Raw genomic sequence first — 17,953 nt, 5'->3', positions numbered from 1 at the left:
GTATTGTGGGGTTGTGGTGGGCAGCTGCACTTGGCCCCTTCTGAGGGTTTCATCTGTCAGCGTGTTATTATCCAGCTTCCAGTCCATGTCCTGACACACTGAGATCAAACCTCGTCAGGCTCCTCAGGGCCCTTTTGACTGCCCATCTTTTTGACTGTCATTTTGATAGTCCTGAGATTTAGGAGAGCTGGCCATGCTTTGTGTGCTCAGAGCCAGGCACAACGGGTCTTAAAGAGCATGAAAAGTTACTCTTGAAAAGCATGAAGGGTCTGCTTGCCAGGATTCAGGCTTCGGGTACGCCTATTGCCAACCATGCCCACAGCAGTGTCCCTCCACCTGGCTTCTGATGAGCAGATGAGTGGGATCAGACAGCGCAGGCTTTCCTCTAGCTCCTGCTTTCCCCAGGACTCATAGGGGAACTCCTGAATTTGGCAGAGTGTGGCAGCCCAGTGCAGCCTTAAATGTGTTGATCACACTTACTCCTACTGTTGATGCTATCCATCCCCACCCAGCTTTAGAGATCACGTCCTGCACCACTGCGCAGATTTCTGTTTTCATTCCTCCCTTCAACCTCAAGTCAGTTGGCAACGCTTCTGCGAGATGCCTTCTTGGGACTGGGTGAAGTCACCCGCTGGCAGACGGCACTGGCAGCCAGGCGGCTGCCAGATCAGCATGAACGCGAGCCCCATGCTGGGTGGAGGGGATGGCGTGATGAGGCAGCAGGCTCAGTGAAGGGTCTCCATGCAGTATCTGTGTTCCTTAGCCCTTGTGTGGGCTCTGTTTCCAGGCAATAGGGAAGAAAAGGAAAAAAAATCAATCTCTTTGTCCTAAAGCAGTAAATGAGATGGAATTACGTGCGGTCTCATAATAGCAGACAAAAGGACCTTCAGGAAATTTGAAAGCAAGAGATTGAAATCCTACACAAGGAAATCCCTACCTACACACTAACCTGTGGGGCTCCTGGGAATAAAAGATAATGCCTTGGCAGCACTGAAAGCAGGGATTGAATGTATTTAAGGGAAAGGAGAACATGAGTTTCATTTGAGTCTCTACGCTCTTTTTTCTACTGGCAGAAATAAGTTCTTCTTCAAGACATCAGGCAAACATCAAAAGAACTTCACTCTGGTATAGGCTATCCTGTCATTGTCCACTGAGGAGCTTCTTGGATGTATTTGCTGGTGCCCACTGTCAGAGAGCGATCCCAGGCTGGAGGGCTTCCTGGGGGTTGATCCTGGGTAGCAGTAACAGGAAGGCTCTGAAATGGGTTTGCCTTGACCAGCTAAATTGGAACTATTCACACAGAAATTACACGAGAAGATAGTGCTATTGCAGCAAATGGCTTCTGCTCCCAAGGGGAAAGAGAGAAGTACAGTCTATCATGCCCTGAGTAAACCTAAGATAAAACAAATTCAAGAGTTTTGCTAGAAGCAGGAATCCTGGATGATATACAAGAGAAGGCAGGCAAGAAATGGCATGTGAGAGCAGATGTCCTCCAGATGATGAGCCTGGGGGGATTAGCTGGCAAATTTCAAGGGGATAATGAATACTTCAAGGCAGGTCATGCTAGTGCCTCTTCAGGGGAAAAAGGATAGAATATCCCAGGTGAAGAAAGTGGCAAGAAGGAGATGATGATCAAAAGTTATTTATCAAAGCGTAACATCACACTTACTTGATGGGGAGCCAAGGAATGGCTCACAGACAGCAGGTGGATATCAAGCTTTTCATCTAACCCAGACTGGCTAGAGGGAAAATGACTGCTTTCTGATGGCACTGTAGTGATGAATGCAAAATCTTCTAGTGGCTGCAAAGTCTTTCTGGTTACCCAGGAATAAGCCACCAGAGCGTTGAAGCCCACAGTGCCAAGCTGGCAGTAACAGATCCTGTCACTGCAAGCTAAGCAGAAGGGGCAAGAGCTGACCTGTTCCCCTTCTGCCTGCATGAGATCCCTGGACAGAAGTGACGTTAGGAAGAGGAACGTGGGCCCATGATTAACATTTGGACATTTTATATACAAAGTCATTTCTCTGAAACAAGATTTCTGTAAGGCTCTGTGTGTGTGCTCTCTCTGCCTCTGTTTCCCATTTTGGGAATGGGATTGAGCACTTTCTACCTCCCAAATATGCTGTGAGATGCTTGGGAACAGAGGCAGACAATGTTGTATCTCAGCTGGACAAAGGCATCCAAAAGGCCATTGTTTGGCAAAACTGGTGTGCTTGAGCTGTAGAGGAGGTTGGTTTTCAGGGCTGTAAACTTGGTGCTTTGCCTGAAGACTAAACTCACTCATTAGCTTTCTCCTACGAGGCACAAATATGAGGAATCCAGGCAATTAATATGGAGTGAGGACAGCTCCGAGTCTCTACAGTTCCTGCGTGCATGAGAACCACAAATGGATCTAGTGATGGGCACAGAGATGTGAGCAAAAGGCATTGACATGCCTGTAGTGTTTTAAGCTCAGTGCTGGAAGGAGGCCAAGCACCTCCTGCCTCTGTTCAACAGTACATGGGTTTGCTGCTGTGATTGGGATGAGATGGTTTTTAAAACTGGTCTGTGCAAGGATCTTTTATTTCCAAATAAAACACATTTCTCACTTCCCTGTAGAGAAGCGGAGGGTCAGATATACCTTGGAGAGTGGAGGCTTCCATAGTTACTAATAAACCATGGCTGGGGCTGGGTCCTGCCCAGACCTCCATGCGTTGCAGTGCTGGTGCCCAGGCTTTCGTCCAGGGCTGGCCCGTGGCCCATAGTGGCGGCACTCATGGGCCACATGGCACAGCTGCCCCAACACAACACATGGATATCCACAGCTCGCTGCTTTCCATTGCCATGCACTGCTGAGCAATCTGTTCACCACCACGTAGGATCCAGATACAATATTTTTTCCACAGGGCTAGGGAACAAAAAACAGAGCAACCCACACTAACCTCCAAACTAACCCGAGGCAGATACAATGTCCTCCAGGAGAGGCATTTGGCCCATCGTGTTTTTTGGTTTTAGTAAGGCCATACCTCTCATAAAAGTTTGTGTCCATCCTCTAGAGAGCGCAGGTTACAGCTTTACCTGCTTCCTTAGCGTCACCTGCCTAGCTGTCCTCGACAAGACTCTCCCTCCAAGGCTGGTAGAGATCCAGGCTCTGCAGGAGGTCTCTGTTCAACACCAGTTGCACAATGCTTGTATTTAGGGTACCAGAGTTTGATGTAGGCTTGAGAAGATTGCAGACATTTCCTGTTTGCAAGCGATGTACCTTGAAATTTTACTGTGAGATGAGCATGGTTTTCTCTAAGAAATAACTCCACCTGCTCTCTTAGAGCCACTTCTGCCCAGCTCATTCAGGGTATCCACCTCTCCCTGAGAGCCAGTCTGAGGGCACACAGCCCATAGTACAGGGAGGGAAATTTTGCCTGACTTTTCTTTCTCCTTCTCCCATCTTGTGTGCTTTGCAGGAGGGAAGCGCTGCCTGTGGTCTCTGCAGCAAGGGATTCCCCTGCAGCATGACATCATGCAGAGAGCTCCCTTGGCTCATGGACAGCGCTGATTTCTTCTGGTAGAGTAACCCTGGCTGCAAGTGAAGGCAAAACTGCTGATCCTTCTATACAGCACCCTCAGCACCTGCCCCCAGCCACAGATTAGATCCTTCTCAGAGTCATTTTAACACTAACCTGACAAATTTCCTGCTGCGCTGCTACAGATGGTCGAGGCACTGCTGACTTCCTCTGCTGGAAGGTGGCAAAGCTTTCCTGCCCTTCATAGCTCCTCTCTAGCTCTGTCATATCTTGTGATTTATTTTAACATATTCACTATACTTAATGGGAACTTACTAGCCACGTGGGCTCATACTGCTGCTCTATTTGTTGCTGAGCTCTGGCATGCTGATGAACAGTATCTAATACTTCAAAGGATGCTAAAAAATCATCCATGCTTTACTTGCTGTATGAGACCGTGAAGATAAAGATGGAGAATCCAAATCAGCCCCCTGAGCTGATCAACTCTGAGAACAGTAAGATCAGAGGATATTTAATTAGGTTCCTAATTACAGCAGTTAGTAGCTGTCATAAAATCACCTGGGTTTGGATCCCAGAGCAATGTGAATTTCAGAGATATGCATTACGTAGATAAACATGATTACTCCTTTGGCTTGGTCCCAGCTGGAAGAATAGCAAGCTGCACTATCAACGACTGAAGATTTAACTCTGATGTGTCATTTGTTCTTTCCACGATAAAAGCAATATAAAGAAATCAAATAGGCACAGACGGGTTCCAATACCAGTCAAAACCCACAGTATTTCAATCCTAAAGTAAATTCAAAATAAGAAAAGAAGGGGAGCACCACTGGAAAGCCCACACATCACCCAAAGAAATACCACCTTACCTCTATTTTCTGCATCTCTTCCAAAAATACAGCTCTGCTGATAGGAACAGACATTGTTTCTTCCACATGATTCTGACTAAGAGAGCCCATCAAATGGGGAATCTACTAGCAACTAGTGGAATAACCTTGAATATTAAAAAAATCAGTCTGAAGTGATTTCTTCTCCTTGCTTGTCTGTTTCATTCAGGCAGATAAAGCAGGGAGAAAGGGTCAAAAATAGTTTTCTATAGTAGTTTTCTATGAAAAAAGAGATGGTAATAAACATTTTCTTCCTATCAGTCAATATTTTTTTCAAAATTTGGCAGGTTTTCCCCAAGGATTCAGAATTCTGTAGTGGGTTCAGTTTTTTTCAGTGAAAATGGACAAAAGGAAACATTCCCTTCTCAAACAGTTCCAATTTGTCCAGATCAGTTCTTTTTTCTTTTGAGAATAGTTTGGATGAACGTTCTTTGACCAGAGGGAAGGAGCATGTTCTCCAAAAAGAGAAGGGGGACTTCTCTTTTACATTAACCCATTGGCTTCATTGGACAGTGTAAATGGACTGTCCATATCGCCCAGCTGAACCCAGATGTGCTGAGAGCAGGGGAAGAGAAAATGGACAAAAAAAAATGTTCCACATCCAATGTGAATGCAAGAACAAGGAGACCATGAATTGGCCAGAAAGATATTTCAACTGGGAATAAAAAGAAAGTTTCTAAGCAATCAGCAAGTCAAAAAACCCCACCCTGCCTACTTCTCAAACAGAGCTGGCTACGTTTGCATGGGGAGTATACCAGGGGAGTGAGCTGGAGTGTTCATTCCTACTGATCTATTCCCAGTCACACCGAATGAGGTGCTGGGGCAGATGTGAAAGCCTGAAATTCAAACTGGTGCTGAAGTTTAGAGAAAACTTCCTGACAGCAATATTTCTGGGGCTGAAGGACAGGACCTCGAGGGGAAAGACAGAAACCTCATCACTGGGGTTTGCTGAAAATCAAAGACAGACTGCTGGGAAGTATCCTGTAAGTGTGAGCCCTGCACTGACTGTACAGCTGAGCCAGAAGATTGAAGAGACCTTGTTTTAACCCTTCTATGAATTAAAGATAGAAAAGACACCAGAGCATGGCAGGAGGGGGTTAGTACTGTTACTGGCTACCAACTTGCATAGGATGTGAGAAGCAGCTTGTTTTCCACCTCAGTCCAATGGCAGGTAGATTGAGCACCAGCCGCTGGCTACTGCATGTGCCTGGCTGCTGGCAGGCTCTGAAAGAGCATCCAAATGCCACCCAGTGTTAAGGGGATAAGGCCAAGGCTGTCATGGAAGTTAAATCCAAGGAGTTTCATCTGTTTGTGTGTTTTTCTTGAGTCATTGTTGCTTTTGCAGTTGAGGAGCCCTTTACTGCAGGCAGAGCAGAGTGCGGCAAGCCTCGGGGAGTATTGAGGCTCATGAAATATAGATAGGAGCTAGGCAGGCTCCTAAAGCTGGGTAAATACATGCATGGTAATTGGCTCTGTCCTTCAAGCAAGAAATATTTTGCATAAGGATGCAGAAAGGGCTTGTTCGATAAACTTTGATATGCACATTTGACTCAGCAATTGCTGGGAAAAAGAAAGAAACCCCTCTTTCGTGCTCAGTAACTGAACAAGCAACTCCATTATACACCCCTTCTCCCTCTTCACTCCACCTTCTTTCCATCACCCACTCAGAACACTGTTATCTCCAACGTCTTTTAGAAAGAGCATCTGATGAAAGCAGACACAGCACAGACGCAATATCCTGATCCAAACCATTTACAGTCTCCATAACACCCCCAAAGAAAACATCTGTCTACCTGGAACTGGCAGGAAACAGAGTCACTGATGCACAGATCTTAGCATGGAGACAAGCCAAAGGCTAAATGGTTACTATTATAATGAACATTCGTTAATGGCTTTTTTCCAGCTGCAGTGACAGGCAGCTCTCTGGGATGCTCTGAGTGCGTGCAAACCCGAATGCTTGCTCCCTGTGAAATTACTAAAGGCTTTGTGTATCCCATCTGTCCTTTGCATGCGAGCTGGATCCTGAGAGATCTCTGCTTTTATGTGCTTTAACCATGCATGGCTGGTCACAGCAAGCCTCTGCTTCTGCAACCACGGTAAATTACTTATTTCTAGACACCTCTCAGGAGCTTCTCATGCTTAACCTGATCTCCCTCACTTGGAGCAAGCAAGATTCCCCCTCTGTGGGAAGATGAAATATGAATGACCATCCCTGGCAAGGGCAAGGCAGGACAGACATGAGCAACCAGGACCAGACAGATGCAGAATGAAGCCATGCAGGAAGACTCTGCACTGAAATCTCACATAGATTGAATCTCATGAGGGAATTTCACAGTGGAAACAGCCATGGCATCCCCTGCTCAAACACTCATTTTGAAACAGATCTTGAAAATCGTTTTCACTAACAGTGGGCTGAAATTCATTCCAAGCCCTTCCAGCTCCAAGCTGCATTCGTCGACAAATTAGTAATATGGTTTTGTCAGCATCCTAGATTTGACCACTAATTAACTCAGCAGCCGCTGCCAGAGTTAATCAAGGAAGCAGCTCCATTATCCCCTGTACCCCCACGGGGTAGGGATCCACCAGCTGCCACTGCCCGGCTGGCTGCAAAGGCAGAGCGAGGAGTGCTCGTTTTGCTGCTGCTTAAAGGCCACTGAAGCACCTGCTGGCTCCCCGGTGGGGAGGTGGATGCCTGTGGGTGGATGGCCCCGAGCCCTGCACCATCATTCCCACAGCCATCCCTCCGCGATAGCCTTTCCCGTTGAGGGGAGATCTCTCCACAGTGGGTCTCTCCCACACATTTTAAACTGAAAGAAAGGAGGAATGAAAGCAAGGAAGAAGTTGAACAGCAACTAGACCTACTACACTCAAACAATACAAAGGTTGCCTCTCATAATTCAGGTGCCACATCCTCCACCGGCGTTGAAGAGCAGTAGGTTGTGCAGAGCAGGGCTCAGTTTCTGCCCTGAGCCCCGTCCCACAGCCCCCGGGCTGATGCCTTCACAAAGCATCAAAAGGGAAAAATCCTCTCATCCAGCTAGTTCTGGGCAAGGAAGACGCACAGGAGATCAAAACTCCTGTGAAATGTCCGAACCATTGGCATGGGGAGCTTTTTTGCAACTTTTCAGGGTTGGCAGACCCTGCGTTATTTCCCACTTGAGGGAAAAGCTGTGTAGCACAGATGTAATAGTCTGCATTTTCTTTCTGCTAAGCCACATGGTCTCAGATGTTGTAAGCCTGCCAAAAACATAGTATTATTTCATAGCAGGTACGAGGGGAAAAACCCAACAATGGTTAACTAAATAATTACTATCAGGTCCTGCATTTTACAGTATGCTGCTCGGAGAGGGAAATTCTAAATTGTTTTTAATCAAATGGATTATCTAAACCTAGTAGGAATAAGCTGTTTGAGAATTTGATTTTTAAATGTCAAAGGAAATATTTTGTTTTGGAAGTCTTCCGGACAGAATACTTCCCTGTGGAAAGGCAACTTTTTTATAACAATTAGGAAAAAATAATTGAAACTGAACAGCTACACAAGATGCTCTGAAAGAACAAAAAAGATGCCACAATTACATCATGTTACTTTCACCATGAACACACACCCCATTCTAATAACACTGGATTTTTAATTTGATTTCAAATACGCTATGGATCAGAACCTCAGAGCTGTATATTAATCCATATTTGCTCAGCTGAGACCCCATCCATCAGCCTGTTGTGATTATGTTCTTCTAACCAAGTACAACTAACAATTGTCACACAACATCATTAAAAAACACTTAGGAACTGATCAATGGCTACTATGAGCTGAACTGATTAATGTAATTTTTGAAATTAAGTTTCAATTAGCTCTAAAGTATAATAAAAAGGTGAACAGCAAAATCTGCTGCAGACATACCATTTTAGTCTGAACAAGAAAGATAAATATGATCCCTTTTTCCTGACCACTGAAAAAAACTAGCTGCTAAATCCACTTTTGGGTTTAGCAAATAGAGCCCAATACACTTAGGTTAAGAGTAAGCAAGGCTCACAGTCTTTTCTACAGAACTCTTTACCATAGGATTGTACCATCAAACTCTAGAAATATTTAGTAAAATTACAGCATATTTGACAGATTTTATAGCTGAAAACAACCAGAAACCATTTTTCAGTGATGATTATATATTAAAACAAAGGCAGTCCAATGCAAGGACAAAATTCCACTTGCAGGAAGGAGGGAAATGCTGCCTCTCCTTTCTCTGCCCGAACCTCTACGTGACCCACAGGGACCAGCAGCTATTTACCAGGCTTGTCCTTTTCCCCCAGGCTGGATGGCCTCTCTGCCTGCTGGGTGGCCTGGGAGTTTGGTCGCAGACTGTCCAGCATCCGTGCAGATTACAGCAACATTAAAATCAAGTGGATACCTGTTTTCTGGATACATTTATACTTACCCAGATCAGAGAGAATTTTTCCAAAGTTTTCCGTTGGTGACAGGACAGAAGGTTTGAACATCTATTTTGGACAATCAGACAATGAAGGGGAGCTTCTTTTCCAGATCAAATGTGTCTTCTCTGACTACTCAAAGTGACTAAATGTCTTGGGCCAAGCCTTGCAGCTCTCCCGCTGTGTTGTTCCCTGCAGTACACAGCCCACTGAGAGACCGGAATGGCTGCATCCTCACTGGGGCTGGATGCTGAAAGGAAGCAATTTTTACCAACCCATTGAAGCATGAATGGGTGTTACTCGTGATTTTGGGACCTCCATGGCTGGATCCAGTACCCAGGTCATCCAAAAGCTCAGGGGGGTGATGAGATATCTCTGGTAGCCACTGACGGGGCCCGTGAAGGCTTTCCCCTTCAGTGCTCTGTCAGAAAAGTACCAAGCCTTAAAGCTCAAGAAGCTCCTGCCTGTGCACAGCTAACAAGCTGGAAAATGTCCTATGTCTTCTCAGAAGATGAGAGCACAAGAGTGGACCTGGCTGGGGATCAGAAAAATACTCAGTTTTTCCTGCTTCCACCTGAAAGCAACACTTCCTCTCTATCTTTGCGATTTGGCTGTGCCACTAGTCAGTAAAGGACCTTCTTCATCCACCCTTGGCTTCCCTTTTCCACGGCTTGCTTACTCCCAGATCCCTGGTCCCCGATTCTCCATAGAACACTCCCATTGTTTATAAGCAGCCTCCCAGAAACGTCAACCCTTTTCATCTCTCCCTCCATCCACTTTCGGCCCCTACCTGTAATCCCAACTCTCCTCCTGCCTCTGTCTAATCCTATAACCCATAACAAATCCCTTCTCCCTCCCCGCTCCCTGCCTGCACCTCCATCCATCACCGTATCTACCAGGGTGCTGGGGGGGTATGGGATGTGAGCCTGGAGCAAGGCTGCAGTGTGAAGACGCAAACCTCAGGCATAACTCCCATCACAACCAGCCTTTGAGCACCTGTAACAGCCTCTGAATGCCACAGGGTCTCTCTGATAACCCAGCCTGACGCCTATCTGCAATACCCCGCTCCCTGAGCTCTCTCACACCTTGGCCTCAAAAAGGAGTAACCCAAACCCACATCCTAACACTGCCTTTATGTTACAACCCACAAAGCTATTTTTGATCTGTTTATGGTCAGCCATATTTAAACAGAGAGTAATTGCACCAGTGCAAACTTGCCCTGCCGTAACTTCATCTTCATCCAGACAGAAGCTTTCAAGCAAGAGCAACAAGCTCTTTCAATATTTAATCAGCTGCTTGGCCTGAAACAACAAGGACCAGCAGCAGCTGCCTGGTGCAGACGGGGTGAGGGGGAGTGAGCACTCCCGTTCTCACCGAGCCTCTCTCCAGCCTGAGCACTCGCCTCCTTTGCTCGCTTGCTGCAGTAGAAAGCCAAACAGGAGCCCTGTTTCGGCCTGATGCATTAGCCCCGGCAGCTTTCAGACAGCATGGCTTTGAAGCACCTTATTTTTCATTCCTCTCTTCCAACTTCTCAGCTGCCTTCCAGGTGTATATCTTTCTTTCTTTCCTACTGATGGCTGGGAAATTGCTGTGCTCAGCGCTCTGTAATTACAAGTCAGCAGGACTTGAGCTCTCCCCCACTTCTTTCTGGTTTTAAAGCAGAGTGTAATCTTGACTACAGACAAGGCTTTGCAGAACTTGCAGTGTGTGGGGGCAAATTTAGGCTTTTCCTAATCCTTCCTCATTCCCTTACTGCCTGTCCTGTGTGTGTTAGGGGGATTAGAGGGGCTGAAAGGACGTCATCCTTCAGAGGGTTGGCTCTGCAACATTCAATGCAGACTCTGCTTTTAGCCCCCATGCTAAAGAAGCGTTGCTTTAAAATAAAGCTGTAAGAAGCAGCTCCTGAAGTGTCCTGCTTTAGTCAGTGGTCACGGCTGGCTTTGCAAAAATGTGTCAAAATACTGACTGCCTTCTGGTCAGAAATGGTCCATGAGCGTTTCCTACCAGAGCCCCAGAGTCCTGCACCCTCCCCAGCCCCTTTCAGTGCCACCTCCCCCACACCCCCCAGAAGCCCAGCAGGGCTCTGGTTTCTCCCTTTCCTGCTTCTGGACACCCTGGGCTGGAGGTGCCTGTGCTGCCCAGCACCCATGAGCACCACGCCAGGCACGGCCACAGCAATGGCAGCATCTCTGATGATCTGCACCTCTGAGAACTTAAGAACAAAGGATCCTATCTTGCTAGCATTATAAAACAGATACTAATAACCAATCCTAAACACCCTTATCTTTTAGATAAGGTGTTGTCTCTGGCTCTGAGAATGCAAAAGGCATTCCCTGTGTTCCGGAGGGTGGCGCAACATCAGAGCATCGCCACAGTACCCAGAAGGGCTAATAAACGGCAGCAGCAACAGCAGGATTTGTCATGCATGCACCTGTCCCGCCGGAAATGGGCTCCACGCTCCTTTCATGCTGGTCACAACTAGCTTTGGTTCACCAAGGAGGTTCAGCCTCCACCAAGTCCGGCAGCTTTGGGTCTGTATTGCAAGTGAAAAGGCTCCTCAGCTCCTCCTGAATGCCAGGAAAGCTTGATTAATTGCCAACAGCAGCTACACATCAGGAGAAGAACCCGCTGGGATTTCTCAATCTGGGTCTGTGTATAAATCATTTAATACCTCATCTACACGTGCTTATAATTAATGCACACTAGATCCCTGCAACGAGCCAGCCCTAATTAAATATCTGTGAATTCGGGCTGTGAGTGCCTGTGGCGTGGGGGTGCAGCAGGACAAATGTACCCTCCCAGAAGCGGTTATCTTGCTGGTGCCCACTCTGGGCTTCAGTGGAAGTAGGTGAGAGGAATTAGGGTCAGATTTTCTCCCTTGCCATGGGCTAAAAGCATTTGAGAAACAGTTCCCAGTTGTTGCAGGGCTTTGGAAAAAACCCACACCTCTTTTGGCCCCAAGTTCTCTATCATATCCATCTGTATCTATAATCATATCCCCAGGTTTGTCAGACCAAGGTGAGCAGAAAACGTCTCTGAGAACCTGTAGTCTCTCCACTCTAATGAGGCAGATTAAAATATCATAAAGTGCTTTCACATTTCAGCCACCTCCAAGCCAGAAAAGCCTTGATTTCTTCTTCATGCCTAGCATTAAGGCAGTCAAGAACATGCCCAGGTGAGCTATGTCACCTTAGACGTGGGAGTGTCTATGAAGTCTGATCATAAGGATCCACTAGAATAGTACTAGAAAAACAGAAAACTTGTCCTCAAAGTGTCCTGAACCTCCTGGCTCCCTTGCCCAAGCTTAATTCTTTTCATAAGAGGTTCTTTCCTCTTTTTTAATCCAACTCCTCTTTTGAATTCAACCCAGCCAAGGGAATCTGCAAGGCCACCGTGTTCCCCTCTTCATTCTCCCCCAACACCAGTGTGTTTTTACTGACATAAACGTGATTGCAAAGTCGTGACTGCATAAGGAAGAGCAAACAGGCTGAGCAGATGGGTTGTGCGGGAGGAAGCCCTCATTTAAAACGCAAATAGGTGGTGGCAATTTAGCAGATGTGGCAAGAAAAATCTGGAGAGACAAGCATGAGGTGACTGGACTCCAATTTCAATCAAATAATGTGGAAGCTTCCCTGGCAAGGAAAGGTTTCATCTTCCATGTCCTTTATTATCTTGTCTGGAAGAGATAATGACACTGACACCAAGTGTCTTCACAGGAATGATCTCAAGTATTCTTCATTTAGGATCTCCTAGGACTCCCTGCCCTTACCAAATGGATTTTTTTCACAAGGGAAATCCATCCCTTATAGCTCAAATGTCTGTGAGAAAAGGCTAAAATTCAATTAGAAGTCATAACGTGATTAATTCTGTAGCACATTCAATTCTGTTTCCATCCAGAGACAAAGACTTTAGCAGTCAAATCAGCATCTCTCAGGAAATATCTTTGGGATGCTATAAAAATCTGTACATCTAGCATATTGTAATTTTCATTTGGCCCTAGAATTTCATCTTGGCAGATGTACCAAAATTATCACAGATGGGTATGAGGATTTTCTCTTTATAAATATTACAGAGCCATTAATTACACAGGGGAGATGAACCCTTCCAGGCAGCACTGCAGCAGGGACCAGGAAAGCACAGTCACCACTGGCCGGCATCTCAGACTGAAGGTGGGAGAAAAGTCAAGTGCACACGAATAGCAAAGATACTCTGACAACAACATTCCTGCAGGTTTTTGAAGATAATTCAACAGGAAAAACAATTTCTAGAAATTTCTGGTGCTCAGAAGTGTTTTTCCAGGAAACATGGAATGAAGGATTTTCAACCTTTTGAAACAAACCATGGTGTTGCAGTTAGGGGAGGCAAAAGCTGTCTTCTCTAAGAAGATTTCCTCACAGATAAAATCATCAACCCCCACAGACAACAAATTTGGCAATTCCTGCACTCCCTCCTTCTTGCACAGTGCTGGGATTTGGAGTCACACAAAGCCCCTTCCACTTCCCCCACTGTTTGCCAGACACGGATCTGATACAAAAGATTGCTGCCCTGAAACACACGTCAAACGAAAATCCAAGCCAAAATTTGCTGCTTAGGAGAGGAGGATGTTTTTTCTTTAGGCTTAATGTAACCGGTGCTTGAAACTTCAAGGTTGTGCTAGAATAAGCACAATAACCAGAGTGCCCAGCTCCAAGTGTCACGGTATCTAACATCAAAGAGTAGGAAATGCGTGAGTTTTTAGCAAGCGGAGGTTTCTGTGTGAATACATCATGAGAGGAGTATTTTTATAAACAATCATCTCTGCAATGTTCTCTGGGAGTAGTTTTTAACTCTGCTTGTCATAAATAAATCCAGAAAGAATTTGTTTTGGTATCCCTAAATCAAATTTTGCACCAGTTTTTGGGTGGAACACAGGTCTGTCAAGAAGGTCATAGCTTTGTACCTGTCAACAAAATTTCCAGAGCTTCACCACTGTATTTTTCATTTGTATTTTGTCAACAGAGGTATGTTATGCACAGACCTTTGCAGATTTAATGCAGCCAGATTGCAAAGGCTGCTCTTAGGTTTATTATTCCCTGATCCTCTTTAAATGAGGGCCCTAAATTCATCCCTAGTGTAAGAGCTGTGCTGTCACTCAGCTTAGAAGCAGGATGTCCATTTTGAGAGTCCTGTGAGATAAACCGACTCGCAAACCTCTCATTTAGAGTAAGCCAATGCCCAGGACGTCAGATAGCTCACAGTCTCAGCAGCGTATAGTACAGCTAGATCCTCTTCCTTCCAAACATCTTTATCTGCACCTCTCTACATATCAGCTATTCACGGCACTGAGGGGACTGGTTTACGGGAAAAAATGCAGTAAGACTTCATGACAGAGATAGTTTATCTGCTAGAAAAGTTGAGGGGTTTCACACAGCAACTCAGGGGCAAGAATTCATGATTGACCTTCCAAAACTCCTGCAGTAAAGAGCGTAAGGCAGAAAAAGCAGCATTCAGGTAGCGGCTCACCTAGGACTACCCCCATGGAGAACACCAGTGGTGCTTGGCCATGAGCTCCTACTGTGCCCCAGACCAAGCTGGAAATCACATAGGGGAAAAAAGATATAGAGTGGGCAATGAAACTGGATGCGATGAAAGCTGCTCCGGCTGCCTAGGCACACACATTGTCTGATCCGCTCGGCTCCCAGCCTCTCGCTAGTAGTAATGAAATTGCTTTGATGAGCACTGACCCCTGGAAAAGCTTCAGAACAAACCAAACGGGCTTCCTCATTGTTTTTTTCTGTCTCTTTTTCAGCTCCCCTCCCTTTGCCTTTTACCCCATTAAGCCTTATTACTTTTGCATCCAGACTGATTGACCAGAAAGGGACAAAAGAGAAAAGCATCGCTTACCAGAACTAGGAAATAGTTCTTCACAGCCGTTCACCAGCCATTTCCCCTCTTTCTATCCCGTGGAGATGCTCCTGAAAGGGTCGCCCCTTTCCGCTAGGATGTCACAAGCCGGAGATTAGAAGTAAATGCTCTGCAAGCCAAACCAATCATCCTGCTGCGACCGCATCCAGGTGCTGAAGCACAAGCAATGGTAAAGTCCATCAGGCAGCAGAAAACACAGGCGCGCGCACACCTCCTCCCCCCAGCCACCAAGGAATAGGAGCGGAGGGAGGCTGGAGGCAGGAGGGGGAGCAGATGGGAGGAGGTGGCTTGGGGGGACCATGCAGAGGGAGATGCTAATGTGACAGATGTGTTGACTTTAAGTTAAACATTAATTAATTTAATGTTTAATTAGTAATTAATTGAGGAAGGTCGACACAGGGGGGAAAGACACACTAGCTCACATTACAAGCAAAGACTTTCCCTGGTCTTTCCCATCTTTGCTTTCCCTCTTCTGTCCAGGCTTTCTCCGGTGATTTCTACCTCTAACCTCACACGCAGAAACAAGCCAGAGTTTGCACCGGCTCTGCCTGTGTGTCCGGCAGGGCAGGAACTGCAGGGCCAGCCAAGGTATTTCCCTTCCTAGCCGCGAGTTGGGAGGCTGGTCATTTATCCCCTGTACAACTCAAACTCCCCTGAAGTTATTTAAATGGTATCCTCTTAACAATGTGAGTAAAAGTGGGAATGCTAAACAGCAGGTTGAGGCTTTCAGTTTGTCCCGGTTCTGGGCAGGGGAAAATACAATCCAGTAGAAATCCCGATTTAGGTTGTAAAGGATAAGCAGCAGAGAGTAGAATAAATTGATTTAAATGTAGGAAAAATAAAGTGCCTTGGTCCACTTGTCTTCCCCATGAATAAACCTGACTTTTCAGCAGTTCAGACGAGGGTGGCCTGGGTGAGTCTGGGGGATGGCAGCTGAACTGTGGGGGTCCGCAGGTTATCATCCAGGGGGCTGTAACTCCAGGACAAGGTGACAAGACCTCGAGGCAGCAGTAAAGCATGAAGGGAATTGGGGAAACCAAAACCCTGCACTGATTTCTTAACTAAAGCCTGGAAAGCTGAGTGAAGGAAGGCAAACTATACTAGTTTTGAGATAGATCCCAGGTTCTAGGTTTAGGAGACATGGTAGTGTTGGGTTGACAGTTGGACTTGATGATCATAGATGTCTTTTCCAACCTTAATGATTCTATGAATCTAGAGATTAGAGGAGGAAAAAGAGTGGCGCCACCACAAACCCAGATGCAGAAAATCAGCAGTGTCAGCCGTCTCAGCCTCCCGGACAGGGACTCTCTTCCTGCTTCACAAGCAGATCCCTCCCTGTTTCTGCTGCCTTCAGCACCAGGAGGAAGAGCCCCTTTGGCATCTCTGCAGAGCTGGGTGTCAGCCATAGCCTGGCATGGCACAGCCAAACCTTTCTCATTCTTCTCCCCACCAAAGCTTTGTCCCAAGACCCATTTGTAGGGGTAACAAGAATGTCTCCTCTATGGCATGTATAAGTCCCTAGGGTGAAATTAATGTCAGGACTCCTTTTTTTTCTAGCAGCTGTGTACTAGGTAAAGGACAGAAATCCATCTTCTCCACGCACAGGGCACTTGCCCCAAGACTGTGCGTGAAATATTCAGGTTTTGGTGCAATCCAGCCCATCTCCCCCCTCACGTCCCATTCCCCCCACACCGTCCCTGAGTGTGTTATTGGCCTCCCTGCAACATTTTAATGCAGTATTGAGGGTGACCCATTCACGCTCCAAATAGATGAACCTGACTTGCATCCCCAGAATCACATTTCCAGAGCCAGCTCAAGCAGGTGGGTTGGGTGCATCTTCTCAGATATATCAGCTGCAGTTCAAAAAACGTTCCTTTTTCTGGTTAGGGAAACAGCTTGAAAAAGTCTAGCGAGGATATTACACTTTGGGAAACGGCTGCTTTGGGTCTCTTGTCCCTCCTCCTACCTGCTGCCACACTCCCTCGTCTCCTCAATTATTTATAAAGCTCCGTGTTCTTTCCTAATTGGGATGCCATAATGTTCCCTTTCGCCTTGCACGTCACTCGTGTGTCACTCTGCGTCTGGACCCGCGGTGACCTCTCGGAGTGCTTGGCAAGGCTGGCAGCAGCCAAATGAGTCATCAGCAACCTGCCCGCACCTCCCTCCCTCCCATCATTGCTCCCCCGGCTCCCTCCGAGCCCGGCTGCAGCAGGGGAGGCCGGGGGGGAGTTTAAAGCAGTTTAATCCCCAGGCTGGATAATTCGTGGAAAGAGGATTACCCATTCTGTGCAGAGCCCTTACCTAAATACAGACCAGCCTTCCCCTTGCATTGCAGCTCGTGTAGCATGGAGACTTTTTCCCTGCACTGCTTCCCTGTCCCATCTTAGGGGGATAACTCTGCTCTCGCTCAAATCCAGGACAAGAGATCGTAACCCATGGAGTTACAGTACAATAAAACCAGGTTTAGTAAAGCAGAGGCAAGAATGTAGCTCTGTGAAAGCCAGCAGGATTGTGGCAGACTTATCTGCCAAAGCATATTTTCTCCCCAGTAAATGCCAGACTCCTTCGGTGGGGTCAGGGCATATACTGTCCTACTGTGTATTTGGAAACCAGTGTCACAGTCCTGAACTACAGAGCCTGACAGCCACGCACTGGGAGGGTAGGAGGGTTAGTGCTAAACTCGGATGATCCCACAGCAGGTTGCAGCAGCCTGTGCCGGGGAGCTGGGGAAGGCGACCTGACTCTGCCGCCCACCCTGGGGGCTCTGGCGGCAGGTCACCAGGAACTGAGCTGTCCCCGCTGCCGGAGGGGACAGGCCTTTGCCAGAGAGCTGCTGAAAAGGAAAAGCAATAGGTAACATGTTACCTTCCCTGCTTGCCCTCGCAGAAAGAGGGATAAAGTTGGGAGCTGCAGAAGGCATCCCTGAGGGATTCGGCAGCTTCCCAGCAGACATCACATCTCTCCTTGCTCTTCTCTTGTTTTCCAACTTCAGCCACCTTCCTCCTCACCTCTGCCCCACATGTGAAGTAAGGTCTGACACAGCCGATGCAGGCTCCCCTTTCCTACAGTGTCTTTTTTTGGCTCTTAAAATCCTTATGGGACTTTTAGTCACCGTATCATTAAAGCGTTCATTAGCATGGGAGTAATTCCATAATCTTTTCAGAAGAGAACAATTTTGAAGGTTCAGCTCATGATCTGGAAAATCAATTTGCCCACTTGACGGTGCAGGAAGAGGATTTT

General features: G+C 46.7%; 1 protein-coding gene across 3 annotated transcripts in view; it reads right to left on the bottom strand.

The window, feature by feature from the left end:
- Nucleotides 1–17,953, bottom strand: part of SV2B (synaptic vesicle glycoprotein 2B) — a 66,880-nt gene that overhangs the window by 45,972 nt on the left and 2,955 nt on the right. The window contains exon 2 of one of the 3 annotated variants that reach the window (XM_075100611.1): nt 14,693–14,865. The exons of 1 other annotated variant lie outside the window; for it this stretch is intronic. The gene's annotated coding sequence lies outside the window, so the exon portion shown is untranslated. Of the gene's footprint in view, nt 1–14,692; nt 14,957–17,953 lie in introns of those variants that run through there. One more of the 3 variants, XM_075100610.1, reaches the window with a different exon arrangement.

The sequence above is a fragment of the Phalacrocorax aristotelis genome, chromosome 7, assembly GCF_949628215.1.
Source record: "Phalacrocorax aristotelis chromosome 7, bGulAri2.1, whole genome shotgun sequence".
Lineage (NCBI taxonomy): Eukaryota > Metazoa > Chordata > Aves > Suliformes > Phalacrocoracidae > Phalacrocorax > Phalacrocorax aristotelis.
The sequence above is the reverse complement of the archived record's forward strand: the minus strand, read 5'-3'. Positions and strand labels throughout refer to the sequence as shown.